The sequence below is a fragment of the Lynx canadensis genome, chromosome F2 (assembly GCF_007474595.2).
Source record: "Lynx canadensis isolate LIC74 chromosome F2, mLynCan4.pri.v2, whole genome shotgun sequence".
Taxonomy (NCBI): domain Eukaryota; kingdom Metazoa; phylum Chordata; class Mammalia; order Carnivora; family Felidae; genus Lynx; species Lynx canadensis.
Genome location: NC_044320.2, coordinates 74,697,689 through 74,714,517, shown reverse-complemented (window position 1 = coordinate 74,714,517; position 16,829 = coordinate 74,697,689). Strand labels below are relative to the sequence as shown.

The following is a 16,829-nucleotide window of genomic DNA, read 5'->3' as shown; positions in this document are numbered from 1 at the left end:
TCTCCGTGTTTTCTCTGGACAAAATTCTGGGCTGTTACTTTACTTTCTGGTGAGAAGTTCAGAGTAGACCTCGGGAAAGAAATCGCGAGCATTATTAGAAATCTCATTAAAACAAATATGAATAGAAAGCACTGGGCAGCCTCACTGATGGTATCTTCATTAAAGGAAGTGGAGACCTTCGTGTTTGGAGAAGACCCCAATCCAATTTTACTTGATGTGGGGGAAACTCAGTGCGTTGACTATAAGCCTGAGAGGTGAGAAAGTATTTTTAAAAGGTTCTTTGCGGCAAAGGCTAGGAAAAGCCCATTTAACGCTGAACGATGTAGACTAGGCTAATGAATATATGAAAACATGCTCTAACTTCATCCTTAGCAAAATGAATATTAGAATGTTTCTTCCCTTCCAAAATAACAAATATTAGGGGCACCTGGGGGCTCAGTTGGTCAAACGTCTGATGCTCGATTTCAGCTCAGGTCATGCTCTCACAGTTCCTTGGTTCGAGCCCTGCATTGGGCTCCTTGCTGACGGCATGGAGCCTGCTTGGGATTCTGTCTCTCCCTCTCTCTGCTCCTTCCCTTCTTTGCCTCTCTTTCTCTCTCTCAAAATAAATAAATAAATAAACTTAAAAAAAACCCCAAACCCCCCAAAATAACAAATATTAGAAAAAAGAGCAAGCCTTCATAAAGGGATGATGTGATTTATACATTGCTGGAGAACCAGTATGTCTCAAGAGCTGGAAAGGTAAATAGCTTCTCACCCAATTCTACCAATGGGACTTTATCTTTACAAAATAATCAGGTATCTTTTGTTAACTCCAGGAAGGGAGTCACGGGTTGGAAAGGAGACTTTTGACTGTACTGTATTACTCTTCTGGAAATAAGTGTGTCATTAAAAAAGCAAATTGACCATTAGTTTCTGGCAAATAGGCGCAAATGGAGTACTCACAGCCATTTTTGAAAAAATAAAATCATGTTTTTTTAAGGGCATAGGAAAGTACACAATGTTAGCTTTCAAAGCATAGTATCATTTTTAAATAGTGAATTTTTTTCCTTTGTGTTTTTTTTGTATTTACCGAATTTTCCATTATGTACATATTTGTATTTCCCAATACAAATGTTGTTTAGAGCCTACATACACAGACATTTCCATTCAAGATGGCAGACTGAGAGATGCACTTATATCCTATTTTCTTCCAAGATTCCGTTGAAATGAAAAGGAAGATATAAAAATGTGAATAAAAACATAATAGTGCTTAAAGAAAGAAAGGGACTACCAGTGAGGACTCACTGGAACTTAGTAAGCAGATGGATTCCATTTCCAGAAACCACAGCAAAAGACACCTTAACCTAAGACAAACCTGGGGAAGGCATTGCAGAAAGGGCCCTTCTTCTCAATGGAATTCCTGAGTAACTCCCATTCAGTAAACGAACACAGACAATGGAAATAGAACATGGGGCACCCGGATGGAATTAGAGTCTTGATGTAAAAACAAAACGACGACAGTCTTGGAATCAACTATAGGACAATCAATTTGTAATTGGGGGCTAGGCAAGGAAATCCCATCAGTCGTTCCTTTGACTCCATAAAAAATGTAAACTTCTGCACAGCAAAGAAATATCACGAACAAAGTAAAATGACACACAATAGAGTAGGAGAAAATATTTTCACATAAAGAATTGATAATTAGCCATACTTGATAGCATTTCTTGAAGCCAATTGGAGTAAGGCAGTCGGAAAAATGGGTAGAGGAATGCAGAGGCAGTATATACGATGGAATATTATTCAGCCAGAAAAAAGGATGAAATCTTGCCATTTGCAATGACACGGTTAGATCTACAGAGTATGGTGTTAAGTGAAATAAGGCTGTCAGAGAAAGACAAATACCATATGATTTCACTCAAAAGTGGAATTTAAGAAACAAAACAAATGAGCAAAGTGGTTAAAGAGAGAGGGAGAGACGAACCAAGAAACAGACTCTTAACTATAGAACAAACTGAGGGCTACCAGAGGGGAGGCGGGTGGGGGCATGGGTTAAGTACGGATTGGAATGAAGGAGGGCATTGGTTGTGATGAGCAGTGGGTGATGTATGGAATTGTTGAATCACTATATCGTACACCTGAAACTAATATAACACTGTGTGTCAACTAACTAGAATTAAGTTACAAACTTAAAAAGAAATGCGTAGGCAATTCATAGGCAAATAAATACAAATGACTGAAAACCTCTGAAAACGTGCTAAATTTTCCTGATATTCAGGAAAATGCAAATTGAATAGGAATAGTGTTTTTTATTCATTCATCGATCCTGTGATATTAAAAAGTTAGCTAAAACTCCAGGAATGGTGAGCATGTGAGAACACGGACATTCTCATGGGCCGGCACACCCTTTATGGAAGGCAACTGGGCAGTGAGTGTTGTGCCTTGTAATGCTTCTCTTTCAAGTCTAAGAATCACCGAAGCTGATTTGCAATAGCAAAAAATTAGAAACTACTTCAATGCCCATCTATTCCCTGATTCATGGTATAGTCACCTAACAGAATTCTAGGAAGTAGACAAAAGCAATGAAGTTAGGACTATCTTTACCATGAGGAAAAGATCTCCAGGGTGTGTTAAGTGAACAAAAAGTACAGAATTACTCCATTGAAGTTACATGGTGTACATTGTATACAACCGAAGTACATTGTGAGCGTGTGACTCTGTGTGTGTGTGTGTGTGTGTGTAAGTACAGACAGAACCATTCCCAGTGGTTACCACAGAGGGGAACAGAATTGAGTGAGAGGCATGTAGTGAGGCTTCTCATGTTATGATAGATGTTTCCGTATTAGACTTTTTATAAATGCCATGCATTATTTTATAATATCAAAAACCAAAATAATGATTAACATGTACATACTTTCAGGAAGCCTGGGTAGCTCAGTCAGCTGAGCCTCTGAGTCTTGATTTCAGCTCAAGTCATGATCCCAGGGTCATGGGATCGAGCCCCACATTGGGGTGCGCCGTGAGTGTGGAGCCTGTTTAAGATCTTTCTCTCTCTCCCTCTGCCCCTGTCCCCCACCTGCGTGCTCTCTCTCTCTCAAAAACAAAAGTACATATTTTCTTAAAAAGGACTCATTTTAAGAACACATGGGCCTTGGGGATTTCTTTACAAAATAGTGGAAGAAATCTAGTCACCTGATGACACATTCAGAATATAGTAGTTTTACCAGAATGTATTATTTGGGGAATGCTGTCTTGATTTTGGTGGAAGGAGATTATAGCATTTTCAGAACAGCACAGACCTAGCTTAAAGGTAGATTTGGTTTGTCCCATGACAAGACGGGAGCAGTGCAAGCTGGACCAGAATCAGGAAACAGGTACATGCGACTCACGTGAAAGAGTAGAGGAACACCACTCAGGAATAAGGCAACCCCCCCCAAAAAAACCCCCCAAAACAGGAAGAATAATTAATCCAAGCGTTGAAAGAGGCGGGGAGGGGGGTGTGGCATTTGTACTGCCACCTTCTTGGGGAAGTAATCATATTTCAAGGAAACTGAGAAGTTTCAGAAAGGTCCGGCTCTGGAGAGACACGACTGGATATCGCTGTGAATGACATTTCTCTGGAGGGTCCGGCTCAGAGCCAAAGCCTCCCCAGTCTGCCCCTCCTGGAAAAACACAAAGAGAAGCAGTGTTATATGTTTATTTTTGTTCCCCTATTTATTCCAAGGTCGTTATCACCTCTGAAGAGCTTTCAAAAGAACCCATCACTGAGCGATCATGAATTTATGGTAATGAGTTTATGCAGATTTCACCTGGTTTGTTGTGCCTCGGTTGCTCAAACATGTTGGAAGGCGACTCAAACACAGCCCATGTCTCATGGCACACATAAATTTTCTCCTCTTTTTATCCTGCCTTTCTCTTCTTGAATTTCTTTTTCCCTTTTTTTATTAAATTTTTTTTAATGTTTATTTATTTTTGAGACAGAGACAGAGCGTGAGCATCTTGAATTTCTTTTTCCCTTTTTTTATTAAATTTTTTTTTTAATGTTTATGTATTTTTGAGACAGAGACAGAGCGTGAGCAGGGGAGGGGCAGAGAGAGAGGGAGACACAGAATCCGAAGCAGGCTCCAGGCTCCGGGCTCCGGGCTGTCAGCACAGATCCCGACACGGGGCTCGAACCCACGAACTGTGAGATCATGACCTGAGCTGAAGTCGGATGCTTAACCGACAGAGCCACCCAGGCGCCCCTCTTTTCTTCCCTTTTGATTCTACTTTTGATCAGTGTGAATACTAGTGGCGAAGGGCATCAACTTCCTGTATTGGTTCTAGAAAAAGTTGTTGATGGTGGAATCTGTGATCGGGATGAGGAGCTAGGCAGGTGGTCCGCCCCCTCCTCCAACCTCCACCCTCGAAAGTTTTACTGAGGTGCAATTTGCACGCTAGAAAGCTCACTTATTTTAAGTGTACAGTTTAATTTTGGTAAATTTATACAGTTTTGCATGACTGGGGTGCTTCCCATCACCCCAATATATTCTGTCAGGAGCATTTTAAACCCACTGTTTGGCTTAGATTTGTTGGGCAGTGGAGGTAACACAGATGATATAAATCCTGGCCCCAACGCACGGAGTCTAGGGTGCCCCCCTCCCTCTCCAGGCAGGATACACTTTCTGGGATTCTGGGCTCATGTGGATGGTTCCCAGCCAACCCTCTTGCCTTTTACAGGCTTTGTGTTTTTGTCTATTCTCCCCAGTATATGAGCACACAGGACAGGCAGATAGATCCTCTCCCCCACCTCCTGAGAAACACCAGCACAACATAGGCTTAACCCGCAGCAATGTTACTTTCTTATTTCCTAGCTCCTTTTCCAGACTGATTATTTTAAAGGAGTTAAAAAAGGGGCATCTGGGTGTCTCAGTCCGTTGAGCGTCCGACTTCGGCTCAGGTCATGATCTCACAGTTCGTGGGTTCGAGCCCCGCGTCGGGCTCTGTGCTGACAGCTCGGAGCCTGGAGCCTGCTTTGGATTCTGTGTCTCCCTCTCTCTCTGCCCCTCCGCCGCTCACGCTCTGTCTCTCTCTCTTTCAAAAATAAATAAACATTAGGGGCGCCTGGGTGGCGCAGTCGGTTAAGCGTCCGACTTCAGCCAGGTCACGATCTCGCGGTCCGGGAGTTCGAGCCCCGCGTCGGGCTCTGGGCTGATGGCTCAGAGCCTGGAGCCTGTTTCCAATTCTGTGTCTCCCTCTCTCTCTGCCCCTCCCCCGTTCATGCTCTGTCTCTCTCTGTCCCAAAAATAAATAAATGTTGAAAAAAAAATTAAAAAAAAAAAACAAAAATAAATAAACATTAAAAAAATTAACAAAGAAAGATAAAAGTTGTCTTAGGGGCTTTTCAAACTGGTTTTAAGACCACTGACATATACCAAGTTTTCTTTCTTTCATGTTTTTGTATTGCTTTTTTAATTGCCTTTACAATGACCCTTTTAGCATTTTAGTGATTTTAGTAATGGATTTTATAATTAATTTGTTACTAATTTGCAAAACTTTTAAAACCTGTTTTATCTAGCCAGAAACAATGGAAAGAAGTGAACAGAATATCCAGCTATCAAATACAAATTTCTACGGTTAGAAATTAGTTTCGAGTTGGAAGGGCCCTTAGTGACTTAGGTTAACCTCATTTTAATGACATACCTAGGTGCTCGTTTTAGCGTTATCTGTAATGGCGCGAATATCCAGGTAACATGTGGCAGGGTCATACAGCGGAATATTCTATGACAACAACAAGGAGTAAAGTATTGCTATCTGCACAATTTGGGGAAGAACCTCACGAACATAATGTCGAGCAGAGAAATGACACACATACGTAGATCCTGCGTGGAACCACTTATCCAAAGTTCAAAACCAGTGATGTTTATCAGGCCAGTGGTTATGTAGGTGGAGTAATGACAGAGAGCTCAGGCGAGGCTTGGGTGGTGCCCTGTTCAACACCATGATCTGGACAAAGTTTGCACAGGTGTGTTCCCTGCGGAGAAACTATCAAGCTGGATATACACTTGGCACTTTCCTGAATATATGTTGTCTTTCGATCAGAAGTGTACTGAAAAAAATAAACAAACAAACAAACCACGTTGTGCTTGTTTTCAGCAGATTAAAATCTTGGCAACTATTTTAAGTAGTCTTTGTTTTACCAATATTTTATCGTCGCCCGTGATGGTGATGCAATCGGGGGGGGGGGTGCTATTTTGTCACTGAGAGTATCTTTCAGCCTTCGTCAGGCTGCAGCTTGGTTGTGCCACGCGGTGTGCTTTGCCCGTTCGACCTTGTTAGGTCTCCTGTCCTTCCTTCCGCAGCCCCTTTGGCTGATGCAGTCCCCACAGAGCAGGTGTAGTCCAGTCCTATGTGACCAGCTTTCGCTTGGGCTGGGTTTCTTGTGGCATCTCTCATTCTGGCAGGGCCAAAGTGGGATTTGTTTTTTCAAATGTTCATTTATTTTTTGAGAGGGAGAGAGAGCAAACGCAGGGGGGTGGCCGAGAGAGGGAAACAGAATCCGAAGCAGGCTCCAGGCTCCGAGCTGTCAGCACAGAGCCCGGTGCCGGGGCTCGGACTCAGGGGCTGCGAGATCCTGACCTGAGCCGAAGCCGGATGCTTAACCGACTGAGCCCCCCAAGGCGCCCCCAAAGTGGGATTTTGAAATGCCGGCTCCGCAGGAGGGTTGAATCACGAAGCCTTGAATTGAAGCCTTGAATGGCGAAGGCTCGTGCCTGCTGGGAACAGCGCGACCCTTCCAGAGGCACCTGTGGGTGCAAAGGACAGAGGCGGCAGGCGAAGGTGCAGGGGGCTCCCCGACTGAGCACGTGGTGCCTTTTCCCTGCCCACGCCCCAGTGTGCACACGCCCACTCCCAGTCCTCCATCCTTACCCCCACGCGTCCTTCCACCCAGCGCCCCCAACCCACGGTGCTCCCCGTGAGCCCCGCACGTGCAGCAGGAGCCTCCAATCTCTTTGCTTTTAGACCCTCACTGATTCCTCCAACGTGGAGCAGTCGCTCATGCTCTTTAAGGGATTAATTCACCAAGAGCTTCCACATCATCAAATTCATAATTAAGGGTTTTGCACATACTACGCCACAATCTGACCTTCACAGTGTGAAGTGTGACGGTAGTAAAACCTTCCGGACAAGAGGTGCGCCTTGCGGGGGGCGGGACCAACACCTGCCCCCTGTGGGGGTCAGCAGGCACCGCCCCTGACCTCTCTCCCACTCTGTGGGGCCTGCCTTTGTCCCCTCTCCGCTCCCAGCCAGGGGCCCCTCCGGGTTGAGGCTGGAGCCCAGCCTGGCCCGTGGAGAAACAGGGCTGTGCCCGGGGAGAGCGGTTCCAGGGGGCGGGTGGGGAAGCCTGATAAAAATTGCACCGGGCCCTGGCTCAGCAGGACCGGAGGAGGTGAGCGAACGGCTGGCTTGCAGTCAGGGTTGATCCCGCCCCGGGCGTCTGTCGGTTGATCCGCTCCGTCCGTCACGGGCATTTCAGGCACGTCTGCGTATACTGTGGACGCTGCAGGTGAGTGAAGTGCAACCGTGGAAAAGTCAAAAAGCGATGTAAATCCAATTCGGACTGGGGTTCATAGGATGTTAGGGCAGGAAGGGTTTTGGAAATCAGTTACGCCCAGAAGTTTTCTGCCGTGGTCTTGCCGGATAACCCGGGCCCGTGTGGGGAGCCTCATTGCCCGGGCAGGTGCCTCGGTTCTGTGAATGGCTTGTGTTCTGGGGGAGAGCAAGTGTATGAGTCCAGGCTCTGGGGCTGGATGTGGTGGCGTAGCATGGGTTCGAGAGCTGGTTCCACGCCTGGAGGTCCGTGTGACGCTGGATAAGCTGCTACTTGACCTCTCGGAGCTTCGGTTTCTTATCCGCAACGGGAGCGGGGCCACACACGCCTGTTCCGGTTGTTAGGAGGAATCGACGATGGTAATGAAAACTACGAATGGCCGGAAACCGAGTACTTGCAACGTGCCTGGCACTTTTCTAAGCTCTCTGCCTGTAGTAATCACAGTTTTGTTAGAGAGGAGAAGCCCGAAACTCAGAGAGGTTGACTCGCCCAGAGTCACAGGGGGCCATCAGCGGCACCAGGGCTGGAATCTCACCGGGGCGACCATCTCGACCACGGTGCTCTCCTGCTTCTCATCACGGGCAGCAAAATATCAGTAACTATAATTTATTGAGCTTTTACTCTATGGCAGGCACTGTGCTAAGAGCTTTACACGGATTATTGTAAAGCAGGCCGCCCACCCCCGTAACCCCATCCTATGTCGGTCCGTGGCCTCGTTTCTCTGAGTTGTGGCATGTTACTGCTTTCCTTTTACAGATTAGAAAACCAGGGCCCGGCAACCTTGGTGAAGGTCTGGTCGGTGGTAAGTTGGGAATTGAATTTGAACCAGCCGTCGCGCGATCTCTCTTGCAGGAGATCTGGCGCGGCGGGGGGGGGGGGGGGGGGGGGGGGGGCGCTTCGAGAACCTTCGACATGTAAGGCAGCTCAAAGCCCTGTGCTCAGGAGGCCCTTGTACTCGGTGTAGCGTCTGCCTTTGCTGCCTAAAAATTTGTTACCATTTACCTTCGAACTTGGCTTGTGGAAGTTGAGCTCCATAGCACAATGCAGCATGTGCGTGAGTAGGGACAGTAAGCTGGGGGGCGGCGTGCACATGGGGGGCGGCGTGCACAGAGGGGCCAGTGCGCAAACAGCAGGTGGCTCTGCGTGCGTGTGCACGCCCTGGGGCAGTTAGGGGTACCACAAAGCCCGAGGAGGTGGCTGGGCCCGAACCCGCGCCCAGATTCCTGGCAGCAGCCCTGGGTGTGGAGGCGGCTGCGGGAGACAGCGAGCCCCACTTGGGGGCAATGTCAAGACCAGGGGTGGAAGGCGGTCTTGCTCATCGTCCCCGGCAATGAGGCATCCGCACAAATAGTAAATCTCCCATCTGAGCACCGGAAGAGACATGGCCCGTTCTCAGGCGGTGAACTTTGTCAGCAAATCATTAGGCAAAGTGCACACGCCGTTGCAACCAAGCACATCAAAGAGTTATTAGAATTCCTCAAAGATTTATTACTGCTGGCTGTGAGAGCTGCTCTTGTGTTGCAGAGCCAACAGTCACAGGCTTGGAAACAGAAATTAAATTTAAAGATTGTTGCACTGGATGGAGGGGCGCCTGGGTGGCTTAGGTGGTTAAGCGTCTGACTTCAGCTCAGGTCATGATCTCGCGGTTTGTGAGTGCAAACCTTACCTTGGGCTCTCTGCTGTCAGCACGGAGCCTGCTTGGTATCCTCGGTCTCCTTCTCTCTCCACCCCTCTCCCATGCCTTCTCTCGTACTTTCTCTCTCTCTCTCTCTCTCAAAAATAAAATAAACATTTAAAAAAATGAAATATTTTTGCACTGGATGGAAAAAACACGTTTCAGTCGCAGTTTCATGTGAACCAATTATTAGTGAGGAAAACAACTTAAAAATTATTTTGGGGGCACCTGGGTGGCTCAGTGGCTCAGTTGGTTAAGCGTCTGACTCTTGGTTTCAGCTCAGGGCATGATCTCACAGTTTGTGAGTTCGAGCCCCAAGTCGGGCACTACAATGACAGTGTGCAGCCTGCTTGGGATTCTCTCTCTCCCTCTCTCTCTCTCTCTCTCTGCCCCTCTCCTGCTCACGCTGTTTCTGTCTCTCTCAAAATAAAAAAATAAACTTAAAAAAATTATTTTGCCCCTTATAATTGAAGATACAGTGACAGAATACACCAGCAGGCATTCTGAATTATGAACCAATTATGAAGGACAGTTTGGTTCCTTGTACAACCTCCACATGTTATAGGAAATGTCAGAGAAAATCTTAAAATGCCATTGTACACATTTGCACTTAAAATTAAATATAGACCTACATGCATCTGGATTGTATCAGGAGTTAATGTTTTTAGAAAAATCGTTCCAGGAAGTTTATCAGCTTGTTACTAAAAACTGTGTTTAGAAATAATTTATCAGCAATGTATCTTAATGAAAGCAAAAAAAAAAAAAATGTATTCTAGTGTTGTTATAGTCTATAATATACTTTAAAAAATTTATTTATTTATTTATTTATTTATTTATTTATTTATTTATTTTCAGAGGGAGAGCATGAGCAGGGGAGGAGCAGAGAGAGAGGGAGAGAAAGAATCCCCCCTCTCTCTGCCAGCACAGAGCCTGACTCGGGGATCAAACTCACAAACCACGAGATCGTGACCTGAGCCGAAATCCATTTGTGAACACTTACCTGGACTAAGCCACCCAGGCGCCCAGAGTTATTTTCTTAAAGGTTTTTTTCTGGGACATACAATGTCTTAACCTAAAAGATTTATGCTACTTTAATTCCAGTGAAAGACACAAACTTTATTCCTATATGGCTGTATGACCTCTTCCATTTTTGTGCTATTATCATTAGTTGGCCATATATTTATGGGTCCATTTCTGGATTCTCTGTTCTATTCCATTGGTCTGTGTGTCTGTTTTTGTGCCAATACCAGACTGTCTTGATGATTCCAGCTTTGTAATATAGGCTCAAGTCCAGGACTGTGATGCCTCCTGCTTTGGTTTTCTTTTTCAACATTACTTTGGCTATTCGGGGTCTTTTGTGGTTCCATACAAATTTTAGGATTGTTTGTTCTAGCTCTGTGAAGAGTGCTGGTGCTATTTTGATTGGGATTGCACTGAATGTATAGATTGCTTTGGGTAGTATCGACATTGTAACAATATTTGTTCTTCTTATCCATGAGCATGGGATATTTTTCCATTTCTTTGCATCTACTTCAATTTTTTTCAGAAGCTTTCTAGACTTTTCAGCATACAGGTATTTTACCTCTTTGGTTGGGTTTATTTGCAGTTATTTTTTGGTTCCTGGTGCAATTGTAAATGGGATCGATTCCTTGGTATCTCTTTCTGTTGCTTCATTATTGGTGTGTAGAAATGCAATAGATTTCTGTACATTGATTTTGTATCCTGTGACTTTGCTGAATTCATGTATCTGTTCTAGCAATTTTTTGGTGGAGTCGTTTGGGTTTTCCATGTAGAGTATCATGTCATCTGTGAAGAGTGAAAGTTTGACTTCCTAACTTTGCCAGTTTGGATGCCTTTTATTTCATTTTGTTGTCTGATTGCTGAGGCCAAGACTTCCAACACTATGTTAAACAACAGCGGTAAGAGTGGACATCCCTGTCGTGTTCCTGATCTCAGAAAGAAAGCTCTCAGTTTTTCCCCATTGAGGATGATATTAGCTCTGGGCATTTATATATGACCTTTATGATATTAAAGTATGTTTCTTCTATCCTGACTTTCTTGAGGGTTTTTATTAAGAAACGATGCTGTATTATGTCAAATGCTTTTTCTGCATCTATTGACAGGATATGGTTCTTATCCTTTCTTCTATTCATGTGATCTATCATGTTGATTGATTTGTGAATATTGAACCGGCCCTGCAGCCCAAGAATGAATCCTGCTTGATCATGGTGAATAATTCTTTTAATATACTGTTGAATTAGATTTGCTAGTATCTTGTTGAGAACTTTTGCATCCATGATCATCAGGGATATTGCCCTGTAATTCTCCCTTTTAGTGGGGTCTTTGTGTAGTTTGGGAATCAAGGTAATGCTGGCTTCATAGAATTTGTCTAGAAGCTTTATTTCTGTTTCTATTTTTTGGAGCACCTTGAGAATAGGTATTCACTTTGCTTTAAATGTCTGGTAGAATTCTCCTTGGAAGCCATCTGGCCCAGGACTCTTATTTGTTGGGAGATATTTTATAACTGATTCAATTTCTTCACTGGTTATGGGTCTGTTCAAATTTTCTATTTCTTCCCATTTGAGTTTCAGTAGTGTGTGGGTGTCTAGGAATTTGTCCATTTCTTCCAGATTGTCCAGTTTGTTGGCATATAATTTTGCATAGTACTCTCTAATAATTGTTTGTATTTCTGTGGTGTTAGTTGTGATCTGTCCTGTTTAATTTGTGATTTTATCTATTTGGGTCCTCTTCTTTTTGAGACATCTGGCTAGGGGTTTATCAATTTTGTTTATTTTTTAAAAAAAAACCCAGCTCTTAGATTCATTGATCTATTCTACTTTTTTTTTTTTTTTGAGGTCTATGTTGTTTATTTCTGCTCTAATCTTTATTATTTCTTTTCTTCTTCTGGTTTTGGGCTTTCTTTGCTGCTGTCTTTCTAGTTTCTTTAGGTGTGAAGTTACATTCTGTATTTGGGATCTTTCTTGCTTCTTGAGATAGGGCTGGATTCCAAAGTATTTTCCTCTTAGGACTGCCTTTGCTGTATCCCAAAGAGTTTGGACTATTGTGTTTTCATTTTCATTTGCTTCCATATATTTTTTAATTTCTTCTTTAATGTCCCTGTTGACCCATTCATTCTTTTTTTAAAAATTATTTTTAATGTTTATTTATTTTTGAGAGAGAGAGAGAGAGACAGCATGAGTGGGGGAGGGGCAGGGAGAGGGAGACACAGAATCCGAAATAGGCTCCAGGCTCTGAGCTGTCAGCACAGAACCCAATGCAGGGCTTGAACTCATGACCGTGAGATCATGACCTGAGCTGAAGTCGGATGCTTAACTGGCTGAGCCATCCAGGCGCCCCTCATTCGTTCTTTAGTAGGGTGTTCTTTAACCTCCATGTATTTGGGGGCTTTCCATAGTTTTTCTTGTGGTTGATTTCAAGTTTCATAGTGTTGTGATCTGAAAATATGCATTGTATGATCTCAATTATTTTATATTTGTTGAGGACTGTCTGTGACCCAGCATATGATGTATTTTGGAGAATGTTCCATTGAGAAGAATGTGTATTGTGCTGCTTTTGGATGAAAAGTTCTGAATATACCTGTTAAATCCATCTGGTCCAATATGTCATTCAGAACCATTGTTTCCTTACTGATTTTCTGCCTACATGATCTGTTCATTGTTGTAAGTGGAATACTAAATTCTCCTACAATTACAATGATCTCCTACAATTATAAATGATCTATACATTTGTTTATGTTTGCGATTAATTGATTTATATATTTGTGTTTCCACATTGGGGGCATAAGCATTTATAATTGTTAGCTTTTCTTGATGGATAGACCCCTTTGTTATGATATAATGCCCTTCTTCATCTCTTGTTACCATCTTGTTTTAAAATCTAGTTTGTCTGATATAAATATGGCTACTTCTTCTTTTTTTTTTTTTGATATCTATTAGCATGATAGATGGTTCTCCATCCCCTCACTTTCAATCTGCAGGTGTTCTCCCATCTAAAATGAGTCTCTTAGAGGCAGCATATCGATGGATCATTTCTTTTATCCATTGTGATACCCTATGTCTTTGGAATGGGGCATAGAGTCCATTTACATTCAGAGTGATTATTGAAAGATGTGGATTTAGTGCCATTGTATTATTTGTACCTTTCCTGTTTGTGGTGATGTCTCCGGTCCTTTGTAGTCTTTACTGCTTTCCACTCACAGAGTCCCCCTTAGGATCTCCTGCAGGGCTGGTTTAGTGGTCATGAACTCCTTCAGTTTTTATTTGTCTGGGAAAGCCTTTATCTCTCCTTCTATTCTGAATGACAGCTTTGCTGTATAAAGTCTTCTTGGCTGTATATTTTTCCTATTCAGAACATTGAATATTTCCCGTCACTCCCTTCTGGCCTGCCAAGTTTCAGGGGACAGGTCTGCTACGACCCTCACGTGTCTACCTTTGTAGGTTAAAGCCTGTTTGTCCCTAGCTGCTTTCAGAATTCTCTTTTTATCTTTGTATTAGGCCGGTGATATGTCATGGTGGTGACCTGTTTTGGTTGATTTGGAAGTTCTCTGTATCTTCTGGACCTGAATATCTTTTCCTTCCCCAGATTAGGGAAGTTTTCAGCTATAATTTGTCCAAATAAACCTTTTGCCCCTTTCTTTCTCTCTTCCTCTCCTGAAACTCCTATGATCCAAATATTATTTCATTTCATTGAATCAGTTAGGTCTCTAATTTCCCCCTCATGGTCTCGTAATTTCTTTTCCCTTTTTTGTTCAGCTTCATAATTTTATCTCCTATTCACCTGTTCTCTCCTCTGCTTCTTCCATCCTCGTTGTCACCGTATCTAGTTTATTTTGCACCCCATTTACAACATTTCTTAATTCATCCTGTTTCTTAGGTCTTTGATCTCTCAAGCAATAAATTCTCTGCTGCCTTCTATGCTTTTTTTCAAATCTTAGGACTATTATTCTAAATTCTTGTTCAGATATGTTTATATCTGTTTTGAGCAATTCTCTGGCTGTCATTTCTTCCTGGATGTCCTTTTGAGGAGAATTCTTCTGTTTCATCGTTTTGGCTAGGTTTCTGTCTTTTATGTGTTTTAATAGCTTGTTATGTGTCTCGCACCTGCGAGTACTACTATATTAAAAAGGGGTCATACGCTATCCAGGGCCTGGCCCTTCAGGAAGTGTTTTTGGAGTGTGTTGCATGCTCTCTGGTGTTGTGACTCTGGTTGCTTTATCTCCGTACTCGTAATGGTAGATTGTTTGGACCTTGTACCAGCTGTGCTTTGATTTGTTCATTGAAGTAACCCTGGAAAAAAGTAAAAAAGGGAAAGGGGAACTTATCCTATCCAAAGAGAAAAATGAAAAGGGTGAAAAAAGAAGACCAGGCAGAGACTCAAAGAAACTATAAGACTTAATCCAGGGAGAGAAAGAGAGAGAGGAAAATAAAGAAGACAGAGATATAGAAAAGGTGTAAAAAGAGGAGAGGAAAAATGCCTGATTGAACAACCAGAACAGAGAAAGAAAGAGAAAATAAAAAATATATATATGTAGTAAGAATTGACCAAAAATCAAATCTGGAACTATGAGCCTGATTCCAAAGGGAAGAAAAAAAAAAAGAGGGTAGAAAGAAAAAGAAGGGAAAAGAGAAGGAAAGAAAAGAATAGAGGGGGAAAAAACCCCCAAAATAATAAATAATTTTAAAAAATAGACTAACATACAAAACCGAAGGACAGTTGCCTGTTGGTGCCAGGGACCGGTGGCTGTGCAGGTCTGGAGACAGGCCCATCTGGTTTGGTCAATGTCAGTCCCACTGGGGTAGATAAGCAGTTACCAGGCACAGAAGGGCGGTGCTTGGTGTAAGCAGGTCCTGCCACCACTAGGGGCCGCTGTCTTGCTCCCTGAAGCCCCACCATGTTGGTGATGGGGAGAAAATGGTGACACCCGGATCTCTCCTCCCAGGACCAGGTGTCTCAAACCACACTATCCCGGCAGCCCTCACAGAGTAGCACTGACGGCCAGCTTGTCCTGCTCCAGTCTCCAGCGCCTCCTAGGTACTCGCTGGGATCCAAATCCCGATGTCTTAAAGGACCCCACACTGTGTGGACCGGATTCTGGGCTAGCACAACTCGCTCAGCCGACAAAGGGCCTCAGGCTGGCCCTGCGGAGTCTTTGGTCCTTGGGAGGGCAATCTACCCTCTTCCCACGGCACTCAAGGAAGGGGACTGCTCTTCCAGTTTGTTCCTGAGATCACTACCACTCCCAGTGGCCGGCTCCCCTCATTCTACCCCCACCCCCAGGTGCACACACATGGCAGTGGCTTGGGTTGAAAGTCGCTCACCCCTGAAAACTCTTACCTTCAGCTCCTGAGGCTGTTTGCAAAGTAGAAACTCCATATTTCTCGTTCCCCAGTCCGTGGTCTTCTTGTCCAAACACAATACCACACTTGCACCGCCTCTCTTTCTCTTCCTTTTGTCTCTCCACAGAAGGCCCGCCCCCCCATGCGTATGCTGCCCACCTCTTTATCTTTTCCAACTTGCATACATGCACTTTGATCCCACCAGGCAGCCTGTATTCCTGGGTGTTACCGGTGTTCTGACCTCAATACCACTGTGTTTGGGGGAGGAGGGAAATCCCGGTCCCCCTACTTCTCTGCCATATTAACTCCAACCCAGTATTTTTTTTTCTTACCATCCATATGCCCCTAGTATGGGTGGCTTTCCTGGGCCAACTCTGCTTTCATTCTGAATGCACTTGAAGACCATACTTAGCATTCGATGTTAACAGCATTATCTAAGACAAGTCTGTCTCCACAGGAGGCCAAGGGAAACAGTGTGAATGGATAAGAAAGATAATCCTTCTCACATAACTTAGAAGAGAAACACAATAAAAATTCCCCACTTCAGGAGTTGGTCCTCAGCCCAAAATTTCCTCTGCTCTCTAATTAGCTTATTATAGTTTTCTTTCTCCACATCATTTCTCAAGAACCCCAATGTCCTGGATCATTCAGCCCTCAACTAAGACTTGCATACCCAAGTGACCCAAAGACCAGTAGAGAGCCTCGCTGGAAGAATCTGCTGTTCTCAGTCTTGCCTTTTTGTTCAGGTGCTCTCATTCCTTATTCCAAGAAGTTTCTAATATTCCTTCCAGAAAAAGCATGTTCCAGCCTTAGGTATAATTCTTCTTAGAAAAGATATTCTCCATTTTCTTCCTGGCTTTTCCATTTACTTTTCATTGTTCTTCTTCCAAATTCTCCCAACTCTCCTGTTTCCTTTTTCTCTTGCTGCGTTCTGTTTGTGAGTCAAAAGTGCATTCATTAATTTCAAAAATATTTATACTTTACACTTAGGTTTTCAATAAAGATTTATTGCAAGAATGAGCCCTAAGTAGATATTTTTAAGGATAGGAAGGAATCTAGATAATTTAGTCATTAACTGTTGATTTTCAGAAATGGGAAAGTCCATTTTCACGAGTCAAAGCAAGAGTCATTTGATCCTGCGCAGCTGTTGCTATTAGAAAGTTCTTTCTTATGTTAAGCCAAGATCTGTGTCTTTTCCAGTATCAAGGAAAGGAAAGACTTACTTTTG

The 16,829-nt window shown here is 43.6% G+C and overlaps 1 long non-coding RNA gene across 1 annotated transcript in view; it reads left to right on the top strand.

The window, feature by feature from the left end:
* The window catches only part of LOC115506174, a 72,000-nt gene that overhangs the window by 275 nt on the left and 54,896 nt on the right, over nt 1-16,829 (top strand). The gene's annotated exons all lie outside the window — the stretch shown is intronic.